Raw genomic sequence first — 16,942 nt, 5'->3', positions numbered from 1 at the left:
TCGCAGCCCTTCGCTCGCTCCTTAACGAGACTGCAGCACTGGGGGGCACGGACCGCTGCAGCCTACTCTTCCTCGCCGCGTGGACCGAAACAGACAGAAATTTCACACCAATTAGCATGCAAGCACATCATACAGAAAAGCGACCGTGCAGGGGGGGGAGAGAAGCACACCTACGAAAGAAAAATAAAGGCCTTCCTGGCTTCTTTGTCGTTGTACATCTTCCATCATTCTATAACAGCACAGGAAACATCATGTGCTGCTGCAGTGACTCGTGCTGAGCACTGCAGCACCGTGATGCATGAATGGCACAAACCTTCTGAGGAGCACTGTGAGAATTTTCACGTATCAATTTCGGTCACCTGATACAAGCTGCCGCCACAGAAGAGGGTATCAGGTTCCTTTTCTTGGCGACAGAGGGGTGCCAACAAGAACCCAAAAATGAACATCTCATCTGAATTTATACGTTGATTTTTTTTTTTTTTTTTTTGATTCACATGTAATCACTACATTCATTCCAACTTGGGGTCCAATTCCTTATATTTTTTCAGCAGTAGCATTGCCCCAGTCTTGAAAAATGTGGTCAGTGTGTGTGTTTGGATTCAAAATAATACCTCCATCTCACCCCGACAATGGCAATAATCTTGATTATTGAAATGGTCATGCACATGTCTTTATCATGGCTCCTGTATTCGTTGAGCATACAACAATTATAGAAAACGATTATGATAAAGAATCATTTGAACACGTCTGTTGAATACTGAGTAATACACTTGAATAGTAAATACTTACATTACTTACATATACATGAAGGCAATAATCTGAATACTGGCATAAACTGAACACTATTGGTGTTCATGTAAACATGTCCAATGAAAATGCAATCTCTGAAATCTACGGAAGGAGTGAGTTAAGATATTTGCGATTGGCCGTAGCAACAGTCATCACAGCCACGGGCAACTTGTGGCCTTTCATTGGTCGTTCTGAGGGATGATCGCTGGCTGCCTCGGCAGCTACCAGCAGTTTAAGTGTTGCTACAAGCAAATCAAACACTCAAAGAATAAAAATGAAGATATAGGTGACTGGAGGATTTGTTCTTAACTCTGATGCAAAAAAAGAAGAAATTATTAACTTGCCAAACAGTGATTTTGAAGAAAAAAAAAACTAAAAAGAAAGGATGTTTGCATTTATTTGTTAAGATTAATCCAGTTAAATCAATATTGGTGTCTCCACAGTATACAAAGTAAAAAAAAAAAACAAAGAGGTTTTTTCTTTGCTACAAATATTGAATACATGTAATTTTCTCAAATAAAGTAATTTTCACTTTCATCATTGTTTTTTTGTTTGCTTTTTTATCCTATAATCCCATCTATCCAGAACTATTAAAATTTGAAACAATTCTTTGTGTCGTGAAAAAGCATTTTATTTAACAAACGAGTTAAAATTAGTTTAAAAACTCAATGAAAATGCTTGATTCAGAGTTCCCAGCATGCACCTGGCTTGTGCCATGCTTATCACTTCAATTCATGATGTTCTATTCATTAACTTGCATGGACTTTTTACACATCCTTGTCCATGGCTCCAAGTGCCAGTAAACTAAATATGACCTCGCCCTGGTGCATGCCAGTGAATAAAAACAACTTATCAGTATTGATGAGACATGACCAAAAAGTCACTCACTGAGATGACGAGTGTGCATGTCAGATCATTCGGAACTTCATCCAATGTTAGTGTGGTACCGTTTCGTCGACAGTGAGTTAAGCTAGTATTCCTGAAATGAAGAACGTTTGAAAGTTACTTCCATCTAGCGGAATGCGGAATGCGGAGGAGAACCATCCCATGGAAGAAAAACGCTGCATGTATTCCAGAAAAACAAATAATAATAATAATTAAAAATAAATGAATTAAAATTGCATATTGTTGCGGAAGGGCTGACTTCCTTGTGTGGTGACATCACGGTCACGGTAGTCTTGCCGGAAATGCTTTGTGTGTGTTTAGAATGTGCATAACCGTAGAATGTTAAGCATGGAGCCTGGCCTTTGAGCATTATCCACTGCTTGATTAAAGTTGGAGTAAACTCTGGATACAGAAAAATCATGAGTGTCATCCGAGATCTGGTTAGCCTCTGCCTCGAGTCCATCATCTAGCTTGCCGCAAGCCGAAATTTAAATTTAATGCAGTTTATGCAACTTAATTATTTGGTGCCTTCCCCTTAAGCTGGACTGAATTTAATTGAGTTTATTTAAGTATTTATGAATATGTCCGTGCTGCTTGAATAAAGTTGTAGTAAAAAAAATGAATGTAAAATGTAACCCTGATTTTTATTAGATTAAGGTATTACTTTTGTTACAGTGCCAGCCAGGAGCTTGTGAGTGATTCAGTTGGTAAGGGGCTCAACATCCTCAATAACCTCAGACTAGCTTGAGCGTGGGCGATGTCAGGAGCCAACTTTGTCGTGGAGTTCACAGTGGCAGAACACAATTGGGCTGTTACCACCACAGTGGGGGGAGCCTTCGGTGCCTCTCTCATTACAGATCGAGAAGCTTCCCCTGAGCTTCTAACAAGTTGCCTACAGTATACTGATTGGCAAGACACTGCATTGTTCAAAATTGTATTGTGGGTGACAGTACTGGAGGTGTATGTAGGTGCAAAGAACAGTACAAGTATCAAGTCTAAAATGGGGCTGGGGGAGGTGGGCGGGGTGGGGGGGAGTTACCTCTGAAAGTAACAACAGTTATACCTTTATTCAAATAATGTCGCATTTTCACATTAACCGCATGCTTGCGTTCACACCTCGGCATTTTCCGTGCGCTGAAGATGCACTGTCTTTATCATAAACGGCGCAATCTGTCAAGGTTAGGGTGTTATTTGTGTGAGTGTTCTCGTGAGACGCTCTGGTTAAACTCTTCTTGAGTTAATCTTCCCAAATACCAATGCTTTGGAAGCATCTGAACCCGTGTACCTCATCGGAAACAGCAAGAATTGTATTTTTTTACTCTGTTCAGATGGCCAAGGTCTTCACCTGAAAGGATTACCAATGTCCCAGTGGTGAAAATACAATTCAGGCTTTTCTGGCCCCGGTCCTCTGGTTTCCAATTTAGAACTTCCTGTTTTTTTCACTTTGAGGAAAGTGAAACTAAGGATGAGTCATCATTTTCGAACTCTATCCAACACACTGATAAGCAGCCAACTGTATTTTCTGCTCACTGAAACCCGCACAAAATTATTTCTATAAGGTCAGCCTATCTCTACAAATTAACAAGGGCAAATTATTCTGTAGAATACCGGCATATCTTTTTCTGGCAAATGAAAATCAAGAAGATGTTAATTCTAATTGAATACCACTTTAAGGAAATTCAAGTTGGGTGCGTTTTTTTTTTTTCTTCTTCTTCTTCTTCTTGCAATTGTAGCATAAACTATTGTAATGAATGCTAAAATGAAACTGCTGAATACTTCCCTTTTAAAAACCCAACACAACTTGGCCAGAAAGAGTGACAATTAGAGTTCATTTGGGCAGTATATTTCACAAGAAGAGACATACTGGCTACCAACTGCATTTTGTACCATCTGCATGTTGCAATCAGCAGAGCACCATTTAAATGAAATGAAGTTTTTGATGGTGGAGGGAATGAGGGTTATGGGAAAGAGCTTAAGCACATGCACTGCTCTTCATATCAGCAGTGAAACATTGCCAGTACATGCATTCTTTGGAGGAGAAATGACCATTTCATTTAGTGGAAAATTTGTTCATGTCGTCTCCCTTTGAAGAAAAAAAAAGACACAGCTCATCTGCATGCTCCACTTGCATGTTACTCAGTGCTGTGAAAAAGTGAAATAGTTTTAAAAATGTTTTTAAAAAGTGTTTTGCATTTACTCTATTTCCCTTTGTCTAATACAACATTTTGTCAAAAGATCGGAAACCGCTCGACGTGACAAATATGTAGTGATAGAGGAAATCAGGAATGGGGTGGATACTTTTTCAAGGCACTGCATTTAACGCATTGTTTACACATACAGTCAGTGGCCACTTCATTAGGCACACCTACCTAGAGCCGGATAGGATCCCCTCTTGCCTCCAGAACAGCCTCAGTTGCTCAGAGCATGGATCCATAAGGTGCTGGAAGCATTATGTACGTATTTGGGTCTACACTGACTCGATAGTTCCTGCAGCTGTTTATTGCCAAATTCTGACCCAACCTTTTGCATGTCACAGCGTAAATCGAGATTCGCCAGGCCAGGCGACTTTTTTCCAATCTTCAGTCGTCAAATTTTGCTGTTCTCATGCCCTCTGTAGCCTCCTCCCCCTGAAGCTGACAGGAGTGGAACCCGGTGTGGTCTTCTTGTGCTGCATCGCGTCTGCTTCAACGTTCTACATGCTGTGCATTTGGAGATGTCCTTCTGCAGATCATTGTTGTAAACAGCTCTTATTTGAACATATGTAGCCTTTCTGTTGAACGCTTGAATGAGTTTGCCTGTTCTCCTCAGACTTCCCTCATTGACAAGGTGTTTTTTTTTTCTCTCTGTACGCTGTAGAGACTGCAATCTCTATTAATTGTAATCCCATAACTTTTTGCTTTATAGTTAAGAACTCATTTGTCATTTCCATATGCCAATTCACAGAATGCTTATTGCAGTCTATTTGGTTTCACAAGTTTGAACTAATTTTGAACTAATTAAAGGACCACAATGGAAATAAGCCTTTGGGCTTTCTTGTGTTTTCGTTCTTTTGATGATTTCTGTATCTGGGGCATCTCTGGCTAGAGGGGCCACTTGTATTTTAATGATCAGTAAAGAATTTCAATTAATCAATCAATCAATCAATCTGAGTAACCAGATTTGTCTATTGTAGATTCATTCTTATATAGCATCTGATCAGTACTATATATTGTATATTTGGCACATTATGTTTGACATATCCAGAAAACAAATGTACGTTATAAATGCAAATAATGTTTTGAGGTAATTTGTTCTATTTTCAATATCCGATAGAATGTCTTTTGCTCAGTTAATTTTATATTTCCTTCAGTGAAGTCACATGTTATTGGATCATACATTTACTCTATATGTGCCATTTGGGAGTTTTAAACATGATCGATTGGAACACTAAATAAACATTTTAAAATATTTCCAATTGTTCAACTGACGATTGCTGAGGATATGTGCATGTGTCACTGTGCCAAATTGTTTGCTAATAAATAAATAAATAAATAAATAAATAAATAAATAAATAAATAAATGCATTTGCCTTTAGTTTTTCTGGATTCGGACCACAGACTGTTGATGCAGTGACCGATGAACCAGGACAGGAACATATGAGGTGAATTGGCATTCATTAGACCTGTTTGCCCTTCGGCCAGATTTCAGTGCAGTGACGCAATTGACCCAGACGTTTAATTAAATCCCCAATTAAATTCCTCCGAAGTCGAACACTGGTGGGAGCGCGGCTGAGATAAGAATCCAAATTCTCCTTCCTCCTCTGCCCCTGCTCTGTGATGTGATGGTGCTGTCCCCCCCAGGAGGATTACACGGCAAACATGCCCTTTGGTGTCCCGCGCACAGACGATAAACAAACAGACTTTGTGTGAATACACTCAATGCCTCGATCATTAAATAATCCTGAAACTTTTTATAAGCTTGGTTTTGCAAGGCACTGTGTCTTTGTTCATTGGCCAACAGTAACAAAGGTTAAAAAATATAAATAAATAAAAATCTGATTATGGAGCCAGATGCGTTCATGAGTATTTTTCAATTTTTATTTATTTTTTAATATATATTTTGTTTGTTTGAAAACTGTTGTTTGTTTGTTTGCTTGTTTGTTTACCTTTCCATGTGGGTAATCCATACTGTATTAATTAGTGCTTAACAATGCTCATGTCAGCTATATTTCATTTTTACAGCGTGCTTATGAAGCCAAATACAGTTCAGCAATCAACTAACAATCCCTTTCCCAAGATCAATTTTCCACATAATGAAGGGGAGGACATTTTAATTTAGCAAGGGAAATAGAATTCTGTCAGCAGTATCATATGGATTATGTTATGTGCTGAGCGATATTCGGTTTTGCGCCTTTAATAATAGAACTTGTGATATGACTAAATGCTAGATATCGTTTTATTTTTCCAAAACCACGAGGCTCAAACTGTACACTGACTGTTCTGCCACCCGCGGAACATACCCTGACATGTGTTTTCAATTATTTATCAATGTGTTATTGTTACATTTTATTCCAGTTCTCATTTTTATTGTATCCGGGACCAGAGACAGGCCATCACCGCCCTCATGTTCAAACACTTTATTATCACCATGTTAACACATTCTCAACTTACTGAAATTGCCTTTTGCTGTTTATTAAAATGATACTGCACGTTGCGCGGTGGGTGTCCGATGCATGCGTGTGTGCGTTATCCACGAGAACTGAATTGCAGTATATTCAATTACAATCCCAGGTGCATGCTGTAATGGCTGTGAACTGGTATTGTTAATTCTATAATAACATATATACATGGGTTCTTTTAGGTCCTCTATATTTGCTGACAATTGACAATCACCAGATCGAAATGTCACCAAACCTTCACAGGAAGGAACTGGAGGCTTTCACTCTTGAAAAATGGGCCAATATCCCTCTACACGCAGTTCAGAACTTTTATGACAGCAGTCCAAGAAGGGTATGTGTGTGTGTGCATGTGTGTTCCATGCAACGTTTTTTTTAATTGATTTGATTAATTGATTCTGGATTTGCCCAATGCATTTTCACAATCATCTGTAGTTAAAGCTCAGCTTTGCTTTGAGTTCTGAGCTATGAACAGTGCTCCCACAGAGGACCATGTAGTTCACAGAAAGCTGTGGAATGAGTTTCCTTATCTGTATTCTGTGATGAAACACGTGTCCTTCTACCCCCATGGCATGCATCCCCATTGTCCTTTATTTCATAGAGTATCCAAAGTTTACACCCGTTTTACACTTGTTAGCTCAGTAACTTCATAGCTCTGACATGCCGCTCATGTATTATCATTTAAACCACACTTTGATTCATGACCTTTGGCTGTTGTGACGACCTACTTTCCCTATCTCCCAAGAGCTCAGAGCTGTCATCTTCTCTCTTTTTTATCATAAAATGTCAAGTACAACATGTTACCAGACCCCATGAGTTTTTAAATGAAATATAATTCACTCCATTGCCTTTACTGAAAGGGATGTGATGATTTTTTTTTTTTTTACTCACTATTTTATAGATACATATTTTTCTAAAAGTACTCAGGTTAAATGCCTTGCTTGGAAGTGATCTATCAGGGATTTGAGCTTGCAAACATCCAGCTGCTTCAGCAATATGTACATTGATGAGTTGTTCTTCCAAGTCTTCTTGACAGTGAAAGTTTTTTTTTTTTTTTTCACTAATTATTCCAGTATTAATGATATGTACAGGATATACTTTCATTAATTAATATATCCATGTTCTGATTCCATGAATTGTTTTATATTTATTTATTTATTTTTTCATTCATTTTTAATACTATTTTGTATAAAAGTTTAGAAAGAAACTTTTTCAGAAACTGCTTTGAAACGTATCATCATGTTAAAAGATCCGTATTGTTCTTAAGGAGTGTGTCATGGACCGTCATACCCTCTAGTCATACGCCATTCCTTAAATTATGCAGATGTCGACTTGGCACAGAGACCTTAGGTCATTGTTTTTTTTTTTTGAGATGAGTGAAGTGGGGACAAACTGAAAAAGCAGCAGCAGTTTGATGGATCTGACAGCAGCTATATTTGGTTGTCAAAGGCCTCCATACATTTGCTCCTTTGTTTATGCTGGGCTCTGAACCCCCAAAATGATGGTGGTGCTGGAGTAGAGAGTCACAGCACTCTCGACCCCCAAGCTAACGGATAAAACTGTGTTTATTACAAACTTTAAAAACAGGCTTCTAGTTATGTTCCTCTGTGAACCTTTGGGGCTTTTCTGTAGACCAAGTGCCGAGGGGTTTCTCACAAACGGAGCTAAAATGTCGCTTGGTAGCGAACAGCAAAGAAAGTACGGAAGAGAAGAGGTCAAGGAAACAATATCCAACAAAACCTTGGCACCCACACATCCTGGGAATTATTCATTGGGCAACATCGCAATCAAGGCCTTCCTGTTGCACACAGCCAGGCCGTGTCTGCCTGATACAGGAATAGAACAGAGAACAAGTTATATTGATTAAACGGAAAAGCTAGTTTGAGGGGAATGCACCGTCAGTGATTCTGAATTCTCATCGCGCTGGCATCGCAACAAATGCGTTGCTCCCCATCCAGTGAAAATGCAACAGGCTCATTTAGGGGCTTATCAAATTATGTCGCCTTTAAAAAGCTCAGGGTTTCAGCAAAAGAGGGTGAAGTGTAGTTTTTCAACCAATTCAGATGCAACGAGAATTGATTACCGGAAGATGTCTCACTCGAGCGCCTCTCAAGAAATAGCAGCACTTTAACTCTCTGATGAATCACACGGAATTTCTAATTTTCTTGTTAAATTATACTGCTCGGTCTATTCTTTTCTTTTTCATCATACGCTGTCTGTCTAATGAGTCCAAACTGACTCAGCCCATATGTACCAGGAAACATGGCCATTTCAATTCTGACATTAGTCAAACTCTGCTCCTGTTGTTTGGTGTTTTACATCACGAAAGAAACAGGAGAGAGCTGAAATTATTCTTATCTGAACATACTTAGAGAAATTGAAGCCATTTATCAGATTAATGGGGAAGTGTCAGTTGTGGAGCAGGGCCAAAACCTCAATTTTGTTACTTGAAAAGAAAGAGTTTGCTACACTCAGCCAATGACACATTGGACGCTGCTTGGACGATGAAGGCTACTCTTACTTCAGTGCAGAGGGGAAGTCATTAACCTGCTTGTTGTTTGTGTGAGCCAACACTGAAGTATGGAAAGTATGGGCCCGTGGAACAAATTCCAAGCTGATACTGGTGACCAATCAATTCCTTGTGGAGATGTGAATGGATATTAGTCTAATTAGGGATGCTGAAACAACTGCCCTGCTCTTTGGAACAGATCATAAAATAATTAAAATGATTCATTATTTATGCATCCCAGTGATAAAATAATGCAATGAAGCAAATGATCATGTGTAGGAGTAACCACAGGTGGTGTAGCTGGTGATAGTGTGCTGCCCAGAAAAGCACCTGAGAAGAACAGAAGACCTTTCTTGACTCTCCTAAAATAATGATTTTATAACTCTATAAACTGCAACTAGGCACTTCGAAGATAAATTCGCTCTGAGTGCAAAAGTTGCAGTTCAGTACTTAAGACACGCTAAACAAAAGAAAATTGCCCCGGCAAATGTGTACGCAGTCTAATGTGTGCTAATAGGAATATGTGTTAGGACATTATGCAGCACATCTTGAAACAATTAGCGGCCCAAGTTCTCCCTGTACTCGCGTGGGGCACATTATGGGTTTCATTTACCAAAAACTGCTTAGCCATAATGATACAAAATGAAAAAGAATTAGGCAGGGACAAAAAAAAAAAAAACGGGGTTGCGATACTTCTGCGGCAATTAAAGCTGGCGGCGAAGCAAGCGGGACGAAGGCGGTAATCGGGTGGCTTCGGGGTCAGCCCCCAGGGGGGGGCCTCGTCACTGCGCCCTAGAGCAGTTTTCTTTGCCCGAGCCGATTCAACGGGTAATACGTCAAACGAGAGGCATCCGCGGCCCAGAGGACGACGTTTGAAAAGAATGCAAATGAGACAATGCGCAATTTTGCCATAAGCCGGGGTGTCACATCGGTGGTAACGCATGGCATCGGAGCGGAGATTGCGCTGAAACCACAGTAATGTACCTGCCAGTATTTTTTTATGTACCCGCCACTGTGTCGAAAAGTACATTGCGCCTGTGTCTGAGATGCTGGTTTACAGCTGGATTTGTCATTTACTGGTGTCGGTGACTCACTTTTTTTTTCTTTTTTTTTTACATTGACAATGAACAGATCAAGATTAAATTAAACATAAACCGACAGGCTTTGCTCTCCAACAGAGCATAAACTATTAAAAAACATTCAGAGGTAGATTCACTGAATGATTGTTCTTTCTCTGTGGACACAGACATAAATAAATAAATAAATACATAAATAAATAAATAAACATTGTATTGGACAAAGCCCTTGAAATGTATAAAGAAAGCAATTAGCAACCATTCTGTACTCACAAAGACAGTGTGCCTTTGGAGATGATACACATGCAATTGTTTATATGCATACGGATTTCTGGGGGAAAAAATATGGAATGGATGACGTGAAAGAGGTTCATTTAGCATTCTGACTCATTCAAAAGGTCTAAGACTACACAGAACTGTTAACCAGTACATATTAAGGGCTTCGCAAGCTGAAAATGAGTGTGCAATTGCTTCCTAGCAGTATGTGAAGCTAATGCCATGTGGAGGTATAGCATACTGCAGCTGCAATTACCGGACACTGTCCAGTGATTTTTCAGACACTGACACATTTGTAAAATATACACAATAACATATGCAATATTCTGTATTTATATTTATATACAAACTATACTGATCGCAAAGTAAAATGTCCAGTGTTACTTCAGCTCTAACGTTGTCCATTTTAGTCTGCAAAATGTCCTATTTCAGAGTTGACTTAATGCAATTTTGCTGTGCAGAACATAATAATTAAGTGTTGCATATAATTTTTTCGAGGCTCAGCCTGGAGCAGTGGATGTGCCACTGTGACCGTGGCCACTTCTGATTTGATTTTCCACTTGTTTGTGATCCTTGCACTCAATATCAACACTCGTCGTTCGTCAGAAATCCAGCCATTGAACTGAAGTGCAGATCCAGTGTACAAAACAAATGCAATCTTATGGCCCTGAACCTGAAGCAGAGAATGCGAACAGACAGAAATGAGCAAAACACAAATATACAAGCTAGAATGTACAAGCTAGCGAAACCTGAGGTGCAGATACTCATGAAAACAAAATGTGGCTTAGTCATGTTATCAGACATACCTTGCCAGATTTTTTATTTATTTTTTCTTTCTTTTTGTTGTCTGCATTGACTGGTGAGTAGAGACGGAGTAGTGCGCTGGCAGATGCTAAAAGCATTGTGGGTATTATTGCACTGCATATTTGTAATTTTACTATTCTGCTAGGTGGCCTTGAGGCAACCCTTCACATTTGCCACCCTAAGCACTTACCCAAAATCGGCTAATGGGTGCTCGTTAAGCTCTTGAAATCAATGGAAAGCAATATTGAGCGCATCGTAAAATGTTAGTGTGTTCATTAAATGGTTGTCATGGTGGGGAAAACCCCCAAATATCAGCATGTCCTCATCCACTGATTGATTAACTCATAGAAATACAGTGGCTCATCTATTTCAGTCTAACCAGTTCATTTTGCATCTATGGAAAGTCAGATTGTGCTTAACAATTTTTCAATTTGCATGATGGAGGAGGGATTGTTGTATCTTTTCTAAATAAACATTTATTTGTTTGTTGGTTTGTTTGTTTATCAAAAAAAAAAATGGATCGACTGTAGGTTGGTTTGGTCCCAAAATCTCATCTAGGTGGCTTGGTCCCTAAACTCTGCCAACAATCCATGAAGGCCTATGTACAGTATGAGGCAGTAAGACTGAATGCAGTAACCAAGGGTAGAGTATAGACCATCAATCAGTGGTGCCTTGCAGCACCACTAGGATTACCACAGCTGAAAAACCCCTTCATCATTTCACATAATAAACTCCTCTACACCTCTGACTGAATAGTATTTATTTATTTATTTATTTAATGGAAAGCCTCACTTTCCCAGGTCTACATGAGGCACCATAATCTTTTCTCATTACGGGCATCTGGTATCTTTAGGGACATGAAAGTGTCAGCTTTTCCAGGAGGAGATCATTCCCAATAGTACTGTAAAGACCTTTAAATGTTTAAATTGATGAGCAATTATGCTGCACTTGCTTGCCTGTGAGGCCATTGCATTTCACAGCCATTTTGTTTTGTGTTTTTGTTTGTGTATTGTTTGCTTTTTTAATTTTATTTAGGAATAATGAGTAGGAATAATGACTGAAGGTATTCAAATATTCGTCAGTGTCATTGCCAGATTTGTTCATTTATTGTTATTGCACAATTTACACAATTAGCACTGGTCAGTGTTCAACATAATGCTGTAAATCATTTTATTAGACATTACAATACGCACACGTGCATGCTTATTATAAATCCATTATTGATCAGACTTGCAAGGCCAAGTAAACTTTGACCAGAGCACAGGCATTCACAAACTATTCATCACGATATACAGTACTGTACCATGGCAAGGCAACTGATGTACTGGCAGAAGGACTGACATGTTGGCAGTGCTCATCAAGCTCTGACACCACTTGTGTGGCTGCCAGTTGGAGATAGCCAAACCAGTGCTCAACCCTTGGATTTGGATAGGAAGCTTACAGATGTCAAAGATAATTTATATCTTATTAAACAGGCATACAAGGCCACAACTCTTCGTGTAGGCCAGAGCAAAATAGGAGGGGATGATTGTCAAATATTGTGAGATGCTGTCACGAAGCTCCATTTCACATATGATGAATCTTTTTTGGAAGGGAGGCCAATTCTGTGTTAACAGTGGCACAGCTCCCCGCAGAACCTGCATTTTGATTGCAGGAAATGAAATACGGTTCATGTGCCAGAGCCGGTCTTAAAATCGGGGAGGGTGGATGATCCACGGATGGCACATGGATCTATAAATCACGTTTGATTGAGGGCGTCTTGAAAACGGGGCATTAAAAAACTGAACGCCCGCCAGAACATCCACCCAACTACTTCATATCACTGAAATCCGTGGCTTCAGTCAACAGAGGGATAGGGGGAGGATTGTAAATCAGATGCACTTTGAGAAACGTTTCACCTCTGCCCGTGCGGCTCAGCATTGAGATATCGCTGTTTTTCTCTTTTTAAAAAAGCCTCCCCAAAAATAGAAAAAACTTTAAACAAAGTGTATCGAACAGAGGCTTTACACAGCATATATAATGCCTTCAAAAACATGACAATGACTTAATAGATCGTACATAAGAAAATTTCATGCTTCAAAAAGGACAACATAACACCTTCTTATGCAACATGTTATGCCAAATGTGACATGACTAATGGCTAAACATTATAAAGGGTGACCTAATACATGCTTATCTGTGACATAACTCCTGATGCCACTTGATGTCATGAAACAGTACAAGCCAACCTGAGGTAAGTTAGTCCCCTTGACTCCTGTTAAAATGGTACTAAATATCTCTCATATTACAAAAGTGTGCCATACATGATTTCAAAAGCAATACCTCAAAATTATGAATGTCAAAGTTTTACTTTAACCAGCAGACTACTACAGTAAGCATCTAGATTAAAAGGCAATGCCCTAGCTGTAGGGATGCTGAAATTGGTTTCACTTTAAAGTAGGAACAGTTCAATATTTCCTTAAACATCTGTTGATTATAAAGTAAGCATTAGAATTTTAAATGTTGAAAAAAGGTTTAGCTTTGGAGGACATACAGTAAAATACTAAACAAAGCATATGAGTCCTTTCTATAGAAATACCTCAGCATTAGGAATACTGAAAAGGGTTTCACTTTAATGGATGTACATGATAGTACTCCATAAAGCATCTATGCATGATTTTGAAAGCAATACCTCAAAATTGTGAAAATTAATTATTTAATTTTACAGGGTGTACAGCAGACCACTACATTAAGCATATATGTACAGTATGCATCCTAAGGCAATACCTTAGCCTCAGGAATACTGAAACTGGCGTCACGTTAAAGGATGTGCATTGGAACATTACATAAAGCATCTATGAATGATTTATAAAGCAATACCTCAGCATCAGGACAAGGGCACTGAAAAGGATGTCACTTTATAGGATGCATGACACAGCACAGTACAGTAATATGCTACTAAAAGGAGTGCCTAATGTTCCATGAAGGAAAGTACATAAGTTATGGCATATGATAGAAAGTATCAGGGTGGAAAGTCATAAGATGTTTAACAGAAGCATAAGTGGTGCACAGTCAGCTCAGCGTCCAGAGGATGACGAAGCCGGGAAGGACCCAAGGTTCATGTCATCGTGTGAGCCAAGAGTACGTGGGGGTATTTAAAGGGCATTTTCATCTCAAAGCATTATTAGCTATCTTGGCACAGCTGTGTGGGACACTATTAATACAAGAGATATTTACTGCCATTGCAGCAGGAGTCAAGGGAATAACTTCCCTCGGTTTGATTTGGATTGTCTTATATCACAGTTAGCCTAGCATCCATCATATGCATATTTTATGCCACCCTTGATTATGTTTAGTCATTAGCCAGGTGACGTTACATTTGGCATGACAATAAGTCATGTCACCCGTTACGAAGCATGACATTGTGCATGATGAAACCATTTTATATTTTATGAAACCATGTTTAGTACAGCATTATGTATGGTATGTTAAGCCTTTAAAAGTGTGACCAAAAAGCTTAATTTCTAATTCTCAAAATAGTTTGTATTACTTTTCTATTCTGTTGTCAGGCTTGAAACAGAAGTGCTTACACATCGGCCTACACTGTACTGGTACTGCGGGTAACATTTGATCTTGAAGTTAAACTAAATTTTTTCTGACCCTTTTAGAACAAACTTAAAGCAAGTAGCTACTTTGTGAAATCAAATAACATACTCTGGAGAGAGACAAGTGCTCAGAAAGTAAAACTGATATTTGCATTCACAGACGCATTAGCGAAATAATGATTTTCTTTAATAATGAAATTCTGCATTTCAAGTACAATGCCTCATTACTACTCTGTTGTCAGAGGAACAATGGCTGACTTATGAAGAAAAAAAAAACACTTAATTAGGCCTTCATTTGTTCTAACTGACAGATCAGAAAATTGTTCTCTCTGACATTTCCTATTACATATAATTAATGAGAAAAATTGCTGAATTATAAAGGCTTTGTAGCGCACTTATAGTAGCGGCATCTTCACATTTTAACTGCCGAATCAGAATGAAAGAAAGTCAAAGAGGATGCTGATTGGTGGATTTTTCCAAATTATTATTTTTTTTCAACCTGTACATCAAAGGTACATCTCTGGTGATTAGGTAATACACAAACGCCTCATTACAGTTTCCCCTGGGTATGGTTGGTTTCAGAGGAGTAATCGTACCCATCTACTGTGTGGGAAGCATTTCCTTGTTGCAGGGTACTTTTTATACTTTACAGTGGACATACTAGTCAAAAATAATGTTTTAATTGACAACAGGAGCTGAGAGTGCTAAGAGAGCAGGTAAATTCAATGAAGAGTACTACTGCACTCTCGTTGACCTGTTTCACCAATGGCATGACAGTGTTTTTCGGCACCCTGCTTGACACTATTATAATGTATGATTTGTGGACCAAACATGGTCATAAATTTCCCTATTATCAACAGTCACACAAACAAATAAAACCATAAACCAAACAGTATAACCCTAAAAAGAGTGTGTGTGCTCACTGTTGCTTACAACATAGTTTTTATTTATGTATTTACTTTTTTTGGTCTGGGACATCCATTAAACCTGTGAGGTGTTTTGATAATAAATGTAAAAGTCAAGTTTTAATTTCAGGGCTGGTTTGTTTTTTGAGAGATTCACTTGTCTTCTGATTTTCAATGTGACAACATAGCTTGCCAGACCCAGCATCTTTTTTTTCTCACAAACATGTTATTACTGTACATGCCACAAGATCACTTCACTTCAACCCCCACCCCCACACACACACTCCCTCCCTCCCTTCAGGAGTTTATTCATGTGCAGGCTGCTGCACAATGCATGGCACCACATTAAAAGAATAACCCAGCAAACAAAACGTTTGGAGGAAAAGCATCGATTGTGATCTTATTTGGGAGAATGAACCATGGAGAAAGTGATTGATTTTCCTGCTGGTTCATGTTCTCTAAAATGATCAACATTTGCTCTTGTTTAACAAGGCCACCCGAGCCGAAACAGAAAACAGCATATGGAGTCAGGCAACTGCACTTCCAGACAGAGAAGATGACGGAAGACGTGGTACCAGCACAGATCACTGAGCAGCACTTGTTCTTCAGTGAAGAAGTGACTGAGGCAGTTTGAGAAGAGCTCCAACTGCAGCTGCTGTTGAGAGATGCACCCAGATAGACAACTGCCCTAAATAATTGAAAAGACGTAGAGGGTTGTGATAAAGAAAGAAGGATGTCTTGCACAGAAGCAGAAAAAAAGGGCTAGCTGTCTTAGGCTGCTGGTTCTCTGTTCTATAGATCACTTGCAGCTTTGGGACTGCAAGGAGTTAGCAAAGCCTGCCTTCCCAGAACTGCTTGATAGCCATTCTACTTTGACTGTCACAGTACATACTGAAGACCATTGCCTATGAGGGAGCAGAATTTGTATGCATGCACATCATTCAAGACATCCAACCAAGACTTGTCGCAGAGACGGAACGATCAAGAATCACGGTCTGATAATGTTTCGTCGTGGACCAACCGTGACTCTGAAAGAACGGACCCCAAATGGAATTGTGGCTTAAGGGAGTAGGAAATGATAATAGGGAATCAAATACTGCATTGTGTATATTCCTGAATAGTCCATTCAATTTCAACGTAAATGCATTATAATTTAGCGCCTGCAGAGGTGACAGATGTCCATTACTACAACATGGCCTTTGGAGCATGATAGCCTCAGTTTTGTGATCTGTATTATATCATAGCCTCAGTATCGTTTTGTTGTATTGCAGTCCATTGCATCCTGTGGTGGGTGAATCGTCTCATCACTTGTATGATATATCCTACTGCATGTAAGCCATATGAATCCTATCTCACAACAATGTGGTTTTCCCTATGGTGCCATACAGTTCACATGGGCTTGTATTCATTTTATATTCACACTTTATTTGCAAGAGAAAGTGACAGCATTCTAGCGATTT

General features: G+C 39.1%; 1 long non-coding RNA gene across 1 annotated transcript; it reads left to right on the top strand.

Annotated features, from left to right (window-relative positions):
• The first annotated feature begins 3,176 nt into the window (after positions 1-3,176).
• LOC135252069 (uncharacterized) lies at positions 3,177-4,814 on the top strand. Its single transcript, XR_010329299.1, has 2 exons — positions 3,177-3,366; positions 4,292-4,814. It is a non-coding gene; the product is annotated as an uncharacterized LOC135252069 (long non-coding RNA).
• Positions 4,815-16,942: the final 12,128 nt, after the last annotated feature.

Source organism: Anguilla rostrata, chromosome 3 (genome assembly GCF_018555375.3).
Source record: "Anguilla rostrata isolate EN2019 chromosome 3, ASM1855537v3, whole genome shotgun sequence".
Lineage (NCBI taxonomy): Eukaryota > Metazoa > Chordata > Actinopteri > Anguilliformes > Anguillidae > Anguilla > Anguilla rostrata.
This window is presented reverse-complemented; position numbering and strand designations above follow the sequence as displayed.